The following is a 12,882-nucleotide window of genomic DNA, read 5'->3' as shown; positions in this document are numbered from 1 at the left end:
AGCGACGCTGATTGCTCTTCCCTTACATTCGTGATCACTGATCGGGGCTGGCTGCCTGATTTGCAGGGCGCAGGGCAAAATGAAAGTGTGGGGCTGTTTGTTCAAAAGACATCTTAAAAAAGCCTAATTAAATGCACTAAAATCTAAGGCGTTTTCATTTTAAAAATAATTTGTGACTTATAAACCATAAACAGGCAACAGTGACACACGAGAAATAACATAAACTTACAAATTGCAAAAATTATGTGTGACTCCACAGTCACACACATTAAGACACCAATGCAGCTGGCCGTGTCGGTAACCGCTAGTAGGCTCCTAGCACACCTGCCATTCTAATGCCTTCCCTCACTCATTCCTGTTTCTGGAGGCTCCTTCAGATTATCTCTCCTCTTAAGCCTCTAACGTTTTCTCTCTCATTCTCACTCACAGTTGATGACTTTGGGGTATATGTCACTGAAAGAAAAACAAATTTAAGCCAAAACCAGAATAAGATGAGAGCTTCTGCAAACTGCTACTTCCTCATCACCCCCCACCTGGATCTATGGCCAAACACTCTGTCTTCCTTTTTGTTACCCAGAAGTTAAACTGGTGCACTAAATCCCAATGTCTCTCTCGAATTCCAGCAATTCTCCTTCTACTTCCCACAATGTCAATTTTTCTGTCTCTACTGGAGTGTTCCTATCAATATGCACACTGGAATTTTCCCATCTGGCACTACCTGTCCTGATCTTATGTTCCTCTCAAACTACTACACTATTTCTGCTTTCTTCAGAGTGAAATTCTTTGAAAGGGTTTTCATATTCACCATCCCCAGTTTCTCTCTTCATTTTTCCTCTCAGATCCACTAGGTCTGACAGTTGCCTCTGTCCTTTCACAGAAATTGCTCATTTCAAAATGCAAATATCTTCCATGCTGTTACAGCCCATGATCAATTCGTAGCCCTCTTTTCACTTAGCCATGAATAGCATTCGCACAGCTGGTTGTTGCTGGACCATCACTTTCTCACTTGGCTCCGTGACACCACAGGCTTCTTGGTTTCCCTCCTTCATCGTTGGCCTCATTTCTCCCTCTGCTTTGCTGGTTCCTTCTGTTCATCCTGTCCTTTACACACTGCAACGGCTTAGGGGCTAGTCCTCTGACCTCTTCTCTACCTGCATTTACTCCCTTAGGGATTTCAAACAGTCTCATAGCTTTAAGCACCATCCATACACTGACGACTCCCAGATTCAAATGTTTAGTCCAGACCCCACCCTTGAACTCCAAATGGGTGTATCCACGTACCTAGGAGATAATCCTTACACTCCCTTCTTTCTCCACTATGCTTAATTTAATCTGTCAGAACATCTGTGATGCTACCTTCCAAATAGATCCATAACCTGACCCCTCTTCACCACTCATCTTGCTACTCCTGGTCCAAGTCACCTTCACCTTGCACTTGGATTATGGCAATTGTCTCTTAACTGTTCTCCCTCTTCCATTGGTTCTTCTTAGTCTTCTATTGATTATGTAGGGATCCTGTTAAAAGACAGGTCTGGTAATATCAGTCCTTTGCAAACATGTCCAATGGCTCCTCACCACAATCAGTAAAAACCGAAGACCCTCCATCTGGTGGCCCCTAGCCCCTTCCTCCTCCACCTCGCATGTGCTTCCTTTGCTCACCCTCTCTGGAGTGCTTGCTGCTATTCAAACGTGTTAGGTTATGCTCCTCCTTCCTCTGGGCCTCTGTCTGCAACATCCTTTCTCCAACATCTTTGTGGGTGACTCTCTCACTTCTACAGGTCTTGCTCCTGGGCCTTTTGGCGAGCCCTTCCCTGATCACGGTGCTTGCATGGCAGGCTGGCACTCTGTCTGTCTGCCCTGTTTAGTTTTCCTCACGAGATCAGAAAGTCCTGTTTGTCTTCTTTACTGCTTTATGACCAGGGCCTAGAAGCACTTGGCACATACTAGGCATTCAGTACAGACTTATTAATTGAATGAGTAAGTAGCAGTTATGAATCAGAACACAATGGAATCTATATCTCCAAAACTTTGTGATGAATAAAACTGGCTAAAATATCAGAATTTTATGGACCTTAGTCACATGCCATAAGATTTTCTAAGCAGAATTCATACTTGGTTGCATGTTCTAAGATCTTTTTAGGGAGGTTTCCTCTTTCTAAGGAGATTCAAAGATATCAGTGAAACCTGAAAATTGTCTTGGGTTAAATAGTGTGTTGTGAAGTACCAAATGGCATGAAAGAACAAAACTGCTGTCATTGTGACTGCCATAGTCAATGTCAATGTTGGATATGACTGCATGAGCTGACAGGCCCTGGAGCACGTGAAATGTATGAAATGCACACTGGACATAACAGAGCATCTTGGCAGGGAGCTGGACCAACTCTTTTATATGACTAAGATGCTATTTGCAATTTATAAAAAGGAAAAAAGCAAATATGTTCCATGCAGTGCCTAAAAGAGCCCTAGTGGCTTCAGGGTAGAAAGCCATCCCACTTCTCTTCAGCAGAGCATGGAATCAACCTACTAACTTTTATCAGGTTACTTACATAAAGGAATTGTGCCTAATAATAAAACATCATGCATCTTGTTTCTCCAAGAGCAATGATAACCAAACTCTCCTTTCCCGTTCCCCGTTCCTTCTCTGGAGTCACTTTTTGCTGCACTGTGTTCTGTTCAGCATGCATTGGCCATGAGGGTCAGATTGTCAGTCCAGTTGACTTTGAAGTAGTTGTTCTTAAGGTAAGGTTTTCTCCTAAGTCTGTAGCATAGAATCCTTGTTTTAGGGTTGATCCATGCCTAACCTGAAGATGATAGAATGCAAATTCTGCTTTCTATTTATGTATACAAATATTGCATCAGTCACATGTCCATATTGGTGGCAACATCGTCTGCGGTTTTCTTAGCTGTCCTGGGATCGGATTTGCTTCATCGTGTTCCCTTTTTTTTCAGGTTGTGCTTGGCTTCTTGCTGCCCACACCTATTCCATGATTTTATGCTAATTTCTGCCCTCTTCTCAGTTAGTGAAAGCTTTCCCGCACTCATTTTATTATCAGCACACTTGAATGTCCATTCAGTGTCAGACATACAATTTTTAAAGTGAGAATTTTGTCCGGGACTTTTACAAAGCCTCTCATGTGCCACTGACTGCAGTTAAAAAAAATAGCCTGTTAGAATGGTCACCTTGACATCATAGTCCAAAAGTGTCCCAATAATGGATGTGCAAAAAACTTCTGAAACCATCATAGGAGTTAAAAAATGAGAACACCAGCCCACAAAGAATGGTATCACCCAAACATTTGGACCAAGTCCACGGTTTTTATGTTCCTGTGCCACGTAGCATAGACAGCCTAATATATTTTAATTAACACTTAAAATGTACTTTAGGGATTCAAATTTTAGCTCCCTGTTTCTGTTTGCTAATACAGAACATAAATTTTGAAAAAATAAACTTTTAATTGAAAATTTTACAAAAAGTAAAATAAAAAACTGCTTATATTTCCATCCAAGGGAAAGAAGATACACATAGTAAATACTTTAAAAGCATGTATATTCTTTCACCCACTTTTAGGATTTATCCTAAGTATAAATAGCTGTTTTATAAAGATGTTCATCATCATTATTTACAGTAAGAAAAAATGAACCTAAATGTTGACGGATAGAATTCACAGAGTGAGCTATGGTGCATGCCCACAGTGGGGAATTACACAGGATTGAACACTATGTTTAAAAGCATTTTTAATGGCATGTCAAACACTTATTCTAATATGGAAAATACAGTGACTTCCTGGATATACAAAAACATCCTCATTTTTGTGTAATCGTGTATCATATATGATCCTAAGTACGTAATACTAAACATGAGAAAAAATGCTTGCTAAAAACAGACCAAAATGTAGAGGGCTGCCACTGTGTGGTGTGATCGAGTGACTTTTTTGCCTTTTAATTTATATCTTTGTTGGCACAGAACATTGTTCTCATGTGCCCGAAGAGATTTAAAGATGATCTTGAGATGATTAGCCTCCTCTCAGAGTCCTGCTGGGGTGAGATATGTAAGAGGGAAGATTGGGTCAGGTCAGAGCTGACTCTGGGACGTTTGTGTTTGGTGCCCTGCTGCAAGGGACAGTGGCTCCGCTGCCCCAGCCCACTGTTCATCACAGGTCCTTGGTGACTGTCTTTCCAGTTATTTTCAAATTCAAGATAAAATGGAGATACAAACTTTCACATAAAACTTTCTAAATTTAACTACCGGCAATTAAATTTTTTGTCGTAAAACAAAGGGTAGGTCAAACAAAGCGTCTTAAGAGCAAATCTGTCTACAGTGTGTTCAGGAAACGACCACAGGTCAGGTTTATGTGGCAGATATCCAGGGCGTAGCACATCTAGTGGAAGCATTTCAGTCATGAGCACAGCTGGGTATTGGCCGTGAACCTGGTGTGCACTGAATACACATCCCTGTGGCCCCTACACGGCATTCACTGTGGATAGTTTATTAGGTTTCCTTTATTCCCTTCATCTATTCTTCCCTTTCCTTTCTTCCTTCCTCTTTTTTTGCCTCCCTCTCTCTCTTCCTGTCTTTATTAAATATATGTGTTGCAGATTTGATGAATGTTATGTCAGTCAAAGATCACCAAGAAGTCTTAAACAGGTAAACCACAGAAAACAGTCAGGATCAGAATAAGAACACTGTTTAGTGGTTCTCAAGCTTTTTGTTCTCAGAACTTCTTTATAATCTAAAATGTATTGTGCCCCCCGAAAAGCTTTCACTTTTATGGGATAAAAATAAATATTTATAAAATATATAGATAAAAATATAAATATATAAATAAATTTATGATTTATTTGTTCATATAAATATGTATATAAAAATATATCATATTAGGATTCGAAATGGACAAATATTTAAAATATTTATTAGTTAATTTTAAATAACAATTAACAACATTTCAAATAAATAACATTTTAATGAAAATTTTAAAAAATTAAATTCCACCTGGTGCAGTGGCTCACACCTGTAATCCCAGTACGTTGGGAGGCCAAGGCAGGTGGATCATTTGAGGTCAGGAGTTTGAGACCAGCCAGACCAACATTGTGATACCCCATCTCTACTAAAAATACAAAAAAATTAGCTGGGTGTGGTAGCATATGCCTGTAGTCCCAGCTACTCGGGAGGCTGAGGCAAGAGAATTGCTTGAACCTGGGAGTCAGAGGTTGCAATGAGCCAAGATCATGCCACTGCACTCCAGCCTGGGAGACAGAGCAAGACTCCCTCTGAAAAAAAAAAAAAATTAAATTCCAATTTAATTTTTGTTTTAATTTACTTAAAATTAATTTTAATTTGTTTAGTTCTAAAATTATATTTAATTTTGTAATTTATTTTAATTGTATATCAATCACATTTATTTTAAAACCAAATAAATATGTTGAGAAGAGAGAAATTGTTTTACATTTTTGCAAATTTCCTTAATGTGTAGCTTAATAAAACATATCTGTACTATTCTGTTTCTGCATTTAATCTGTTATGAAGTCACCTATCATGAATCTTCTGGAAAATTCCAAGTATATTTGTGAGAGAATGAGGGTAAAAATGGCAAATGACATCTTAGTATTATTATAAAAGTCATTTTGGCCTCCTATTGCCACTGAAAAAGTCTCAGGATGTCCCAGGGGACCTTGGCCCACACTTTGAGAATCAGTGTTCAGGCTCCTTTCTGAGCCGATTATGTAGCTGAGCACGTTGAACGTCCTGTGATTGAGAACCCGCCCCTTCCAGCCTTCATCTCTTCCATTGGCTTCCCTAAACCATTCATTTTTTTAGGGCATTATTTTCTATCAAATACAAACACCAGTGGAAGCGAGAACACATCAAGCTGTTAGTAGCTTAATGCCTTGATGTGAACAAATTTAATTCATTTAAATTTGACAGTCTATGGGGTCACAAAGGAGATGAAAAAGTACAAGAGCCAGAAATAAGGTTGGAAAGACACCTGTCCCCAACGAAAGGCCAGTTTTTTTTTTTTCACAGCATAGTCTTGGAACAACCTGCTCTCTGGATTCTTAGCTCACAAGTATGAAAAGGAGCCATTCCCTGATCTATTTGAATTGCTTATCTTCAAAAACTATCTGAACTATGGTACCCTGTGGCTACTACCTTCCAATTTAGGACTCAGGGTTCCAGGAAAAGAAAAGAGTTACGACTACTAATAAAAGTCAGTCAAAGTAACTGCTCCTTTTTGAAAGTTTCAGCTTTTATTTTAGATATGGGGGTTCACGTGCAGGTGTGTTACATGGGTGTATTGCACCCAGCTAGTGAGTATCGTACCCCTGGGTAGTTTTTCAATGCATGCCCCTCCCTTCTTTGCCCCCTGCAGTCCACATTGCCTGTTGTTCCCATGTGTACGTCCACGTGTGCTCAATGCATAGCTTGGAGTTCCCACTTATAACTGAGAACATGAAGTGTGTAAATCCCACTAATTTCTATGAAAAAATATTTTTGTTGATAACCCTGCAGAAAGCTCTTTATTAATGTCTTCATCCTATTTGTCTTTCAACCTCCTTTAAACCTAATTAGCCTTATACTGCTGTAGTCACCTGTACTTTTTTAAAAAACTATTTTTTTCTCTCATTCTGACTTACTTATCCTTACATGCATTACTATTTCTTCATTCCTAAGGAAGTACACATTCGATTTAAGCATCTGTGCTGAGACATCCTTGGAAATTAAATTCTAGTCTTTTTTAATAGGGCAAAATGGAAATATAATCTCAGGTAATGCTTCCCAGTTCAGCTTACTGCTGATTTTTGCAGATGGAATTACAACCGTACTTAATCAGAGGGAAATTCCAATAAACTTTAGCCACTGTATATTCGTGCCTTTGCATGGGAAGAGTTGATCTCTCCTCAAGCTAGCTGCAGCCTGCATCTTCTGAGGGAAGAGCTGTCTTCACCTGCGTGGGATGAATTTGATGGGATCACTGGCCTTGCTGTCTAAGAGTGCGGTCCCTGTGCCGGGAAGATTCTGCTGGGATTAGGTCATGCAATCAGCCTGAGATGTGACCACAGGGTGAGCTCAAATTATAGTTTTGGTAACATGCCTGAGTTTAGTCAGCGAAAGTAATTCACGCCAGAGGGGGAATGTGCAAGAGGTCAATAACAGAATGAGAAATCAGGGGCAGGGAAAATGAAGGTTGTGAAGGACGATGAAGTGATGATTAGAGGCAGGCTAGGGTGGCCTACCAGTGGTGAAGTCCTGGGCGTGAAGAAGACATTTGCTTCATAAATAAAGTCTTCTGTGCTGCAGGAGAATCAGCTGTTGAGAGGGGTGAACAGGTGAGCCGAGTCCACGGTGCAGAGTAGTTTCCCCGTTACCACGTCCAAACAGACGTTTATTTGCTGGTAACTGCCATTTCAACAATACCACCGGAATATTCATAATTTAAATGTTTTTATTACACCACAACTTTGGAAAACATCTCTAAGCAAGGCATATAAGCCAAGGTTACATAGTACGTCAGGAAAGGTATAACCATTAAATTATTTAACTGTATTTTGTCTATGATTTTTAAGAAAAAAAAATCTATATTTTCTGCGAGTAGTGAGCAATACTTATAAATTGGTTAGTCACTTGTGTCTTTGAGTTTCATCACCAGCGTGATCGGAAAGGTATCTCCCTTCAGCTTCATTTGCAGGGAGGCCTGAGTCGCTCTCAGCCTCCCCCATTTCTGCGCTGCAGCTTGTGGGGAGCCCCTGACACCACAGACCCCAGAGCAGCCCCTGCCGACAGCGTGCCTATTCCAGACAATCCCCAGCTAAGGATCTGTTAGTACTAACTGGGATTTTCTGTCTTGTATAATGCATGGAGCAGTGTTTCTTAAGGAATGAATCCGTAAAGAAAAGGCACAGCTGCCCTACTGTAGGAACTGAACGAGCACTCATGGCTTCTCTCTTTGCAGAAATCTCTGTGGACTCTCCTGTTCGTGAGAGGAGTGCCTTTTTCTGGGGTGCAGTGGCTTCCTCTCCATGCTCACCTCGCACACTCATGGCTCTGCCTCCACCCTCGGGCCACCGGTCCCCAGTCGTGCCACGTCCCCGCTGCCTGAGGGGATGCCTGCACGGCTCCCTCTGCCAGGACTTTCCACCTATATGCTCGGCCTTGACCTCTCACTCACATACCCTTTCCTCCACAATTCTTTCCTGACTCTCGACACCATCCTACACTCATAGAGTACTGCATGCCTTTCTGACATAGCCATGTGTCAGCGTGCTGTGTGAAGTGTTTTCGTGTCTCTATTTGCATGTTACAGCAGTGTGTCAATGTGCTGTGTGAAGTGTTTTCATGTATGTGACTATTTGCATGTTACAGCAGTGTGTCAGTGTGCTGTGTGAAGTGTCTTCGTGTATCTGATTATTTGCATGTTATAGCAGTGTGTCAGTGTGCTGAGGGAGGTGTTTTAGTGTATATGACTATTTGCATGTTTTCTGCACACTAGATGGAGTGCAGAGTGTTTTGCCTGTTTTTCTCCACCGCTCCATCCTCAGTGCCTGCTACAGTGTTGGACACACAGTAGTTCAGTAAATGCTAATGAACAGTTGATTAAATGAGCAAAAACCTTTATTGAATACCTACCATGTTCCAGACATGGCTAACTGATGAGAATATACCAATTACATGCTTCCTGCCTTCAGGGAGCTCAACCTCACAAGACAGACCGTCATGTAGAGACAACTGCTACACAACATGGGAAGAACTGCCATAGAGATGTAAAGACCCAAAATGAAGAAGCCAGAACACATGAACACGAAACCAGCCAACCAACAAACACAGCATCATGGAGCGTAGAGTCTGGGGACCGACTGCCGGGTGCTGAGGAATGCGGGTGGAGGCAGAGTGGCAATCACCTGAGTTTCGATCAGGCAGAGCTGAGCTTGAATGTGAGTTCTGGCACTTGCTGAGCCTCTCTGATTCTGTCTGTCTTCTGTAAAATGGAAGTAATAATATTTATTTATACCTACGGTACAGGGAATTGTGAGATTTACTTAGACATACTGTCTTAGTCCATTTTCTGTTGCTTATAACAGAATACCTGAAACTAGGTGACTTATTTTTAAAAAGCTTATTTCTTACAGTTATGAAGGCTGAGAAGTCCAAGGTTGGGGGGCTGCAGCTAGTGATGGCCTTCTTGCTGGTGGGAAATTGGAAAAGCCCTAAGGTGGTTCAGAGCACCACATGGTGAGGGGGCCGAGGATGCTAGCGTGCTAGCTCAGGTCTCTCCTCTTCTTATAAAGCCACCAGTTCCTCTCCCATGATAACCCATTGATCCATTAACCTATTAGTCCTTTAATCCATGAGTAGATTGATTGCTTCATAAGGGCATAACCCTTGTGATCCAATCACCACTTACAGGATGCCCCTCTCAATACTCCCATATCGGGGATTAAGTTTCAAAGGAGTTTTTTAGGGGACATTCAAGCCATAGCACATACCTAACCATGTTGCCCCTTGGGGTCATTTTGCCCCTTAAAACCTGGCGAAAATTTGTGTGTATCTCTATTCTCTGCCAGTGTAAAGTCCAAAGTCCTTTCCTAAATGTTTACAAATTTACAGGACCTTATCTTCACATGATTATTCCCAACTCTAACTTTCTCCTCTGCTGAATTATTGCTTCCTGCTTGTTCGCTGCTATGTTCTAATTTTGGACTGAATCTCCACTCAGACGTGGCGCTCACACCGTTCCACACAAAAGCACTTATTTGGGCCTTTGGAGGGCAGCAGAGTTTATCACACTTTTGAAAGGGAATAATTAGATACCACAACAATACAAACAAATTAATATGCCTATTAGATACCCTTAATCTTAAGTCTTAAGGTGTTCTGTGATGTTGTGGTTCAACCCCCTCTTATTCCTCTCTACTCTTTTAGTAGTTACAAACAAACAAAATCACCAAACAAAACACTAGACTAACAAACATCCAACACTATTGTGTCCGGAATTGGTGGGTTCTTGGTCTCACTGACTTAAAAGAATGAAGCCACGGACCCTCGCGGTGAATGACACAGTTTTTAAAGATGGCGTGTGCAGAGTTTGTTCCTTCTAATGTTCAGATGTGTCCAGAGTTTCTTCCATCTGGTGGGTTCCGGGTCTCGCTGACTTCAGGAGTGAAGCTGCAGACCTTCCCCATGAGTGTTACAGCTCATAAAGACGGCACAGCCCCAAAGACCAAGCAGGAGCAAGATTTATTGCAAAGAGCAAAAGAACAAACGTTCCACAGCATAGAAGGGGACCCTAGCCGGTTGCCACTGGTGGCTTAGGCAGCCTGCTTTTATTCCCTTATCTGGCCCCACCCACATGCTGCTGATTGGCCCATTTCACAGAGAGCTGATTGGTCCACTTTACAGAATGCTGATTGGTCCGTTTTGACAGAGTGCTGATTGGTGTGTTTACAAACCTTCTGCTAGACACAGAGCACTGATTGGTGCATTTGCAATCCTTTAGCTAGACACGAAAGTTCTCCAAGTCCCCACCAGATGAGCTAGACACAGAGCGCTGATTGATGCATTTACAAAACGTTTAGCTAAACAGAAAAGTTCTCCAAGTCCCCACTGGACCAAGAAGCCCAGCCAGCTTCACCTCTCAATGGCACTTGCCCTGGGACTTTGAGGCACCTATAGCCCAGGCACTGTGGCAGCCCAGAGAGGGCTCGTACCCCCATCAAGTCCAGCAGGCACCGGCCAGCCGCGAGCCTGTGCCCACCAGGAACCCACGCTGTCCAGCGATCACGTGCAGCCCTGGCTCCCACCCGTGCCTCTCCCTCCACACCTCCCGGCGGGCAGAGGGAGCTGCCCGGCCTCGGCCAGCCCCAGAGAAGGGCCCCCACAGCGCAGTGGCGGGCTGAAGGGCTCCTGGAGCGTGGCCAGAGCGGGCGCCAAGAGCTAGTGAGGGCTGCTCGCACGTTGTCACCTCTCAGTGTTAACAATACAAATACCTTTTTTTCTTCTTTGTCCTTTGACTTATTTATAACCAACAGAATGTAGAGAAAGTGATGCTGATGTTGAGTGACTCTGGAGGCTAGACCAGAAAATGTTGAAGAGTATCAGAATATACAACCCTAATATATGTTACTTTTACATAAATTTTATTTTTAAAATTTTTAATTTTTATTTTAAGCTGAAGGCAATTGAGAAAAAGATGTGAGAAAAGCTCTTTTACCCTTCCTCTGTCTGCTTAAAAGCAAGGAATAAATTTCCATTATAAAGGTGTCCCCTTGTTCTCATACCAAGAAGAGGAGACAGCATCAAGATTAATCTACATAAACAAACCTTACTAAATAACCCTTATCTATAATAGTTTCTCCCATATATTTACCTTCCTACAATTTAACACCCCTAGAAGCCCAAGCCCCTTTTCTTTGTCTGGTTGCTTCCCCACAATTTATTGTACTTTGTTAAAATGGTAGGTAAGCTCTTAAGCGTAACCACTTCTTTGGATTTTTTAGTTCTTTCTCTGAAGTTCCCATGCATATAAAAATATTAACAACAAAAAAAATCTGTATGCTCTTCATTTGTTGATCCATCTTTTGTCAGTTTAATTCACAAGTTAAGCTGCAGAACCTAAGACGATGGAGGAAAAGTTTTCCTTTCTTACAAGATCACGCAGCATTTGCTTCACTTACTGAGGAGCCCTGAGCCACCCTGTATAAAATCTGAACACCCGAAGACCCCCATACTGTGAGGAAGCCCGACCACATGGAGAGGCCACATGAAGGTTCTCAACTCAGAACCCCAGCTGAGGTCCCAGCCTACAACCAGCATCAACCACCAGATATATGAGTAATGATGCTTCCAGTTGATTCCAACCAACAGCTTTGGGTCACCTCCAGCCTTTGGATCTTTGCATCTGAGATGCCACACATGACAGAGCAGAGACAAGCATTCCTGCTGTGTCCTGTCCAAGTCTCTGACTGACAGAATCTGGGTTTGTTCTAGGCACCTGAGTTTTGAGGTTGTTTGTTACACAGCCTCAGTTACTTGAACAATGGTTATGCAACACTTGAGCTAGACCTTGAAAGATGAATGGGGATTTTTGTCTAGCAAAACTGTTTGGAAAAGGCTTAATATTTTAGAAGAAAAGTTAAAAGCTAAGTGTGGTTAACACATAGGTTGTGGGAGAGAATCAGGGGATGAGGTGAAAAAAGTTGATGTAAGAAAGTGTGCTGTATGGTTTAGTGAAAATTATATTTGTTCATTAGCATAGGCAATTTTCTTCCAGACTGCTGGCTTTGAAATGATGTATTTTTAAAATTGCAAAGTTTATACCATAGAATTTCTGGAGGCTTCTGAAATTTCAATTGGAGATAAAACAGGACTTCAAAATGTAACTTCTCCTAAATTATGAGCTATGGTTTAACTGATGAGTAATTTTAGTTTTATTGTTGGTTAAAAACACACTGTCATTCCCATGAGTGCTCACATCCAGTTTTAGCGTGTGTGTGTGTCTGTGTGTGTGTGTGTTTTGCAGTGGGCGGGTTGATATCAGAGTTATGAATGAGAAGCATTTTTATCAGAATATACTGGATACTAATACATTTTGCATGTAATTTTCTACAGAGGTATTGATTTTAATCAACTTTCAAGATGAAGCACCACATTTGTCAAGGCAGAAGACCCAAATGTGCAATTTTTTTCTTAAGGGAAAACTGGCTATAATGAATGTGCTAAAATATATTAGTTATCTATTAACCTCAACACGCAAGAAAGCACTAGATCATGAGTTTGCCTGGTGAAGAAAAACGCAGCAGCTGCAGCCTGCCCAGCTATAGAAGAAAGTGGAATCAGCAGAACAAGTGGCCTGTGAAGATGCCGGCTTGTGAGAAATGCCTGGCTGACTG

At 41.7% G+C, this 12,882-nt stretch overlaps 1 long non-coding RNA gene across 1 annotated transcript; it reads left to right on the top strand.

Annotated features, from left to right (window-relative positions):
* The first annotated feature begins 7,370 nt into the window (after positions 1–7,370).
* On the top strand, positions 7,371–11,815 carry LOC129480371 (uncharacterized). Its single transcript, XR_008657017.2, has 3 exons — positions 7,371–7,516; positions 8,683–8,928; positions 11,579–11,815. It is a non-coding gene; the product is annotated as an uncharacterized lncRNA (long non-coding RNA).
* The last annotated feature ends 1,067 nt before the right edge of the window (positions 11,816–12,882 follow it).

The sequence above is a fragment of the Symphalangus syndactylus genome, chromosome 4 (genome assembly GCF_028878055.3).
Source record: "Symphalangus syndactylus isolate Jambi chromosome 4, NHGRI_mSymSyn1-v2.1_pri, whole genome shotgun sequence".
Classification (NCBI taxonomy): Eukaryota; Metazoa; Chordata; class Mammalia; order Primates; family Hylobatidae; genus Symphalangus; species Symphalangus syndactylus.
This window is presented reverse-complemented; position numbering and strand designations above follow the sequence as displayed.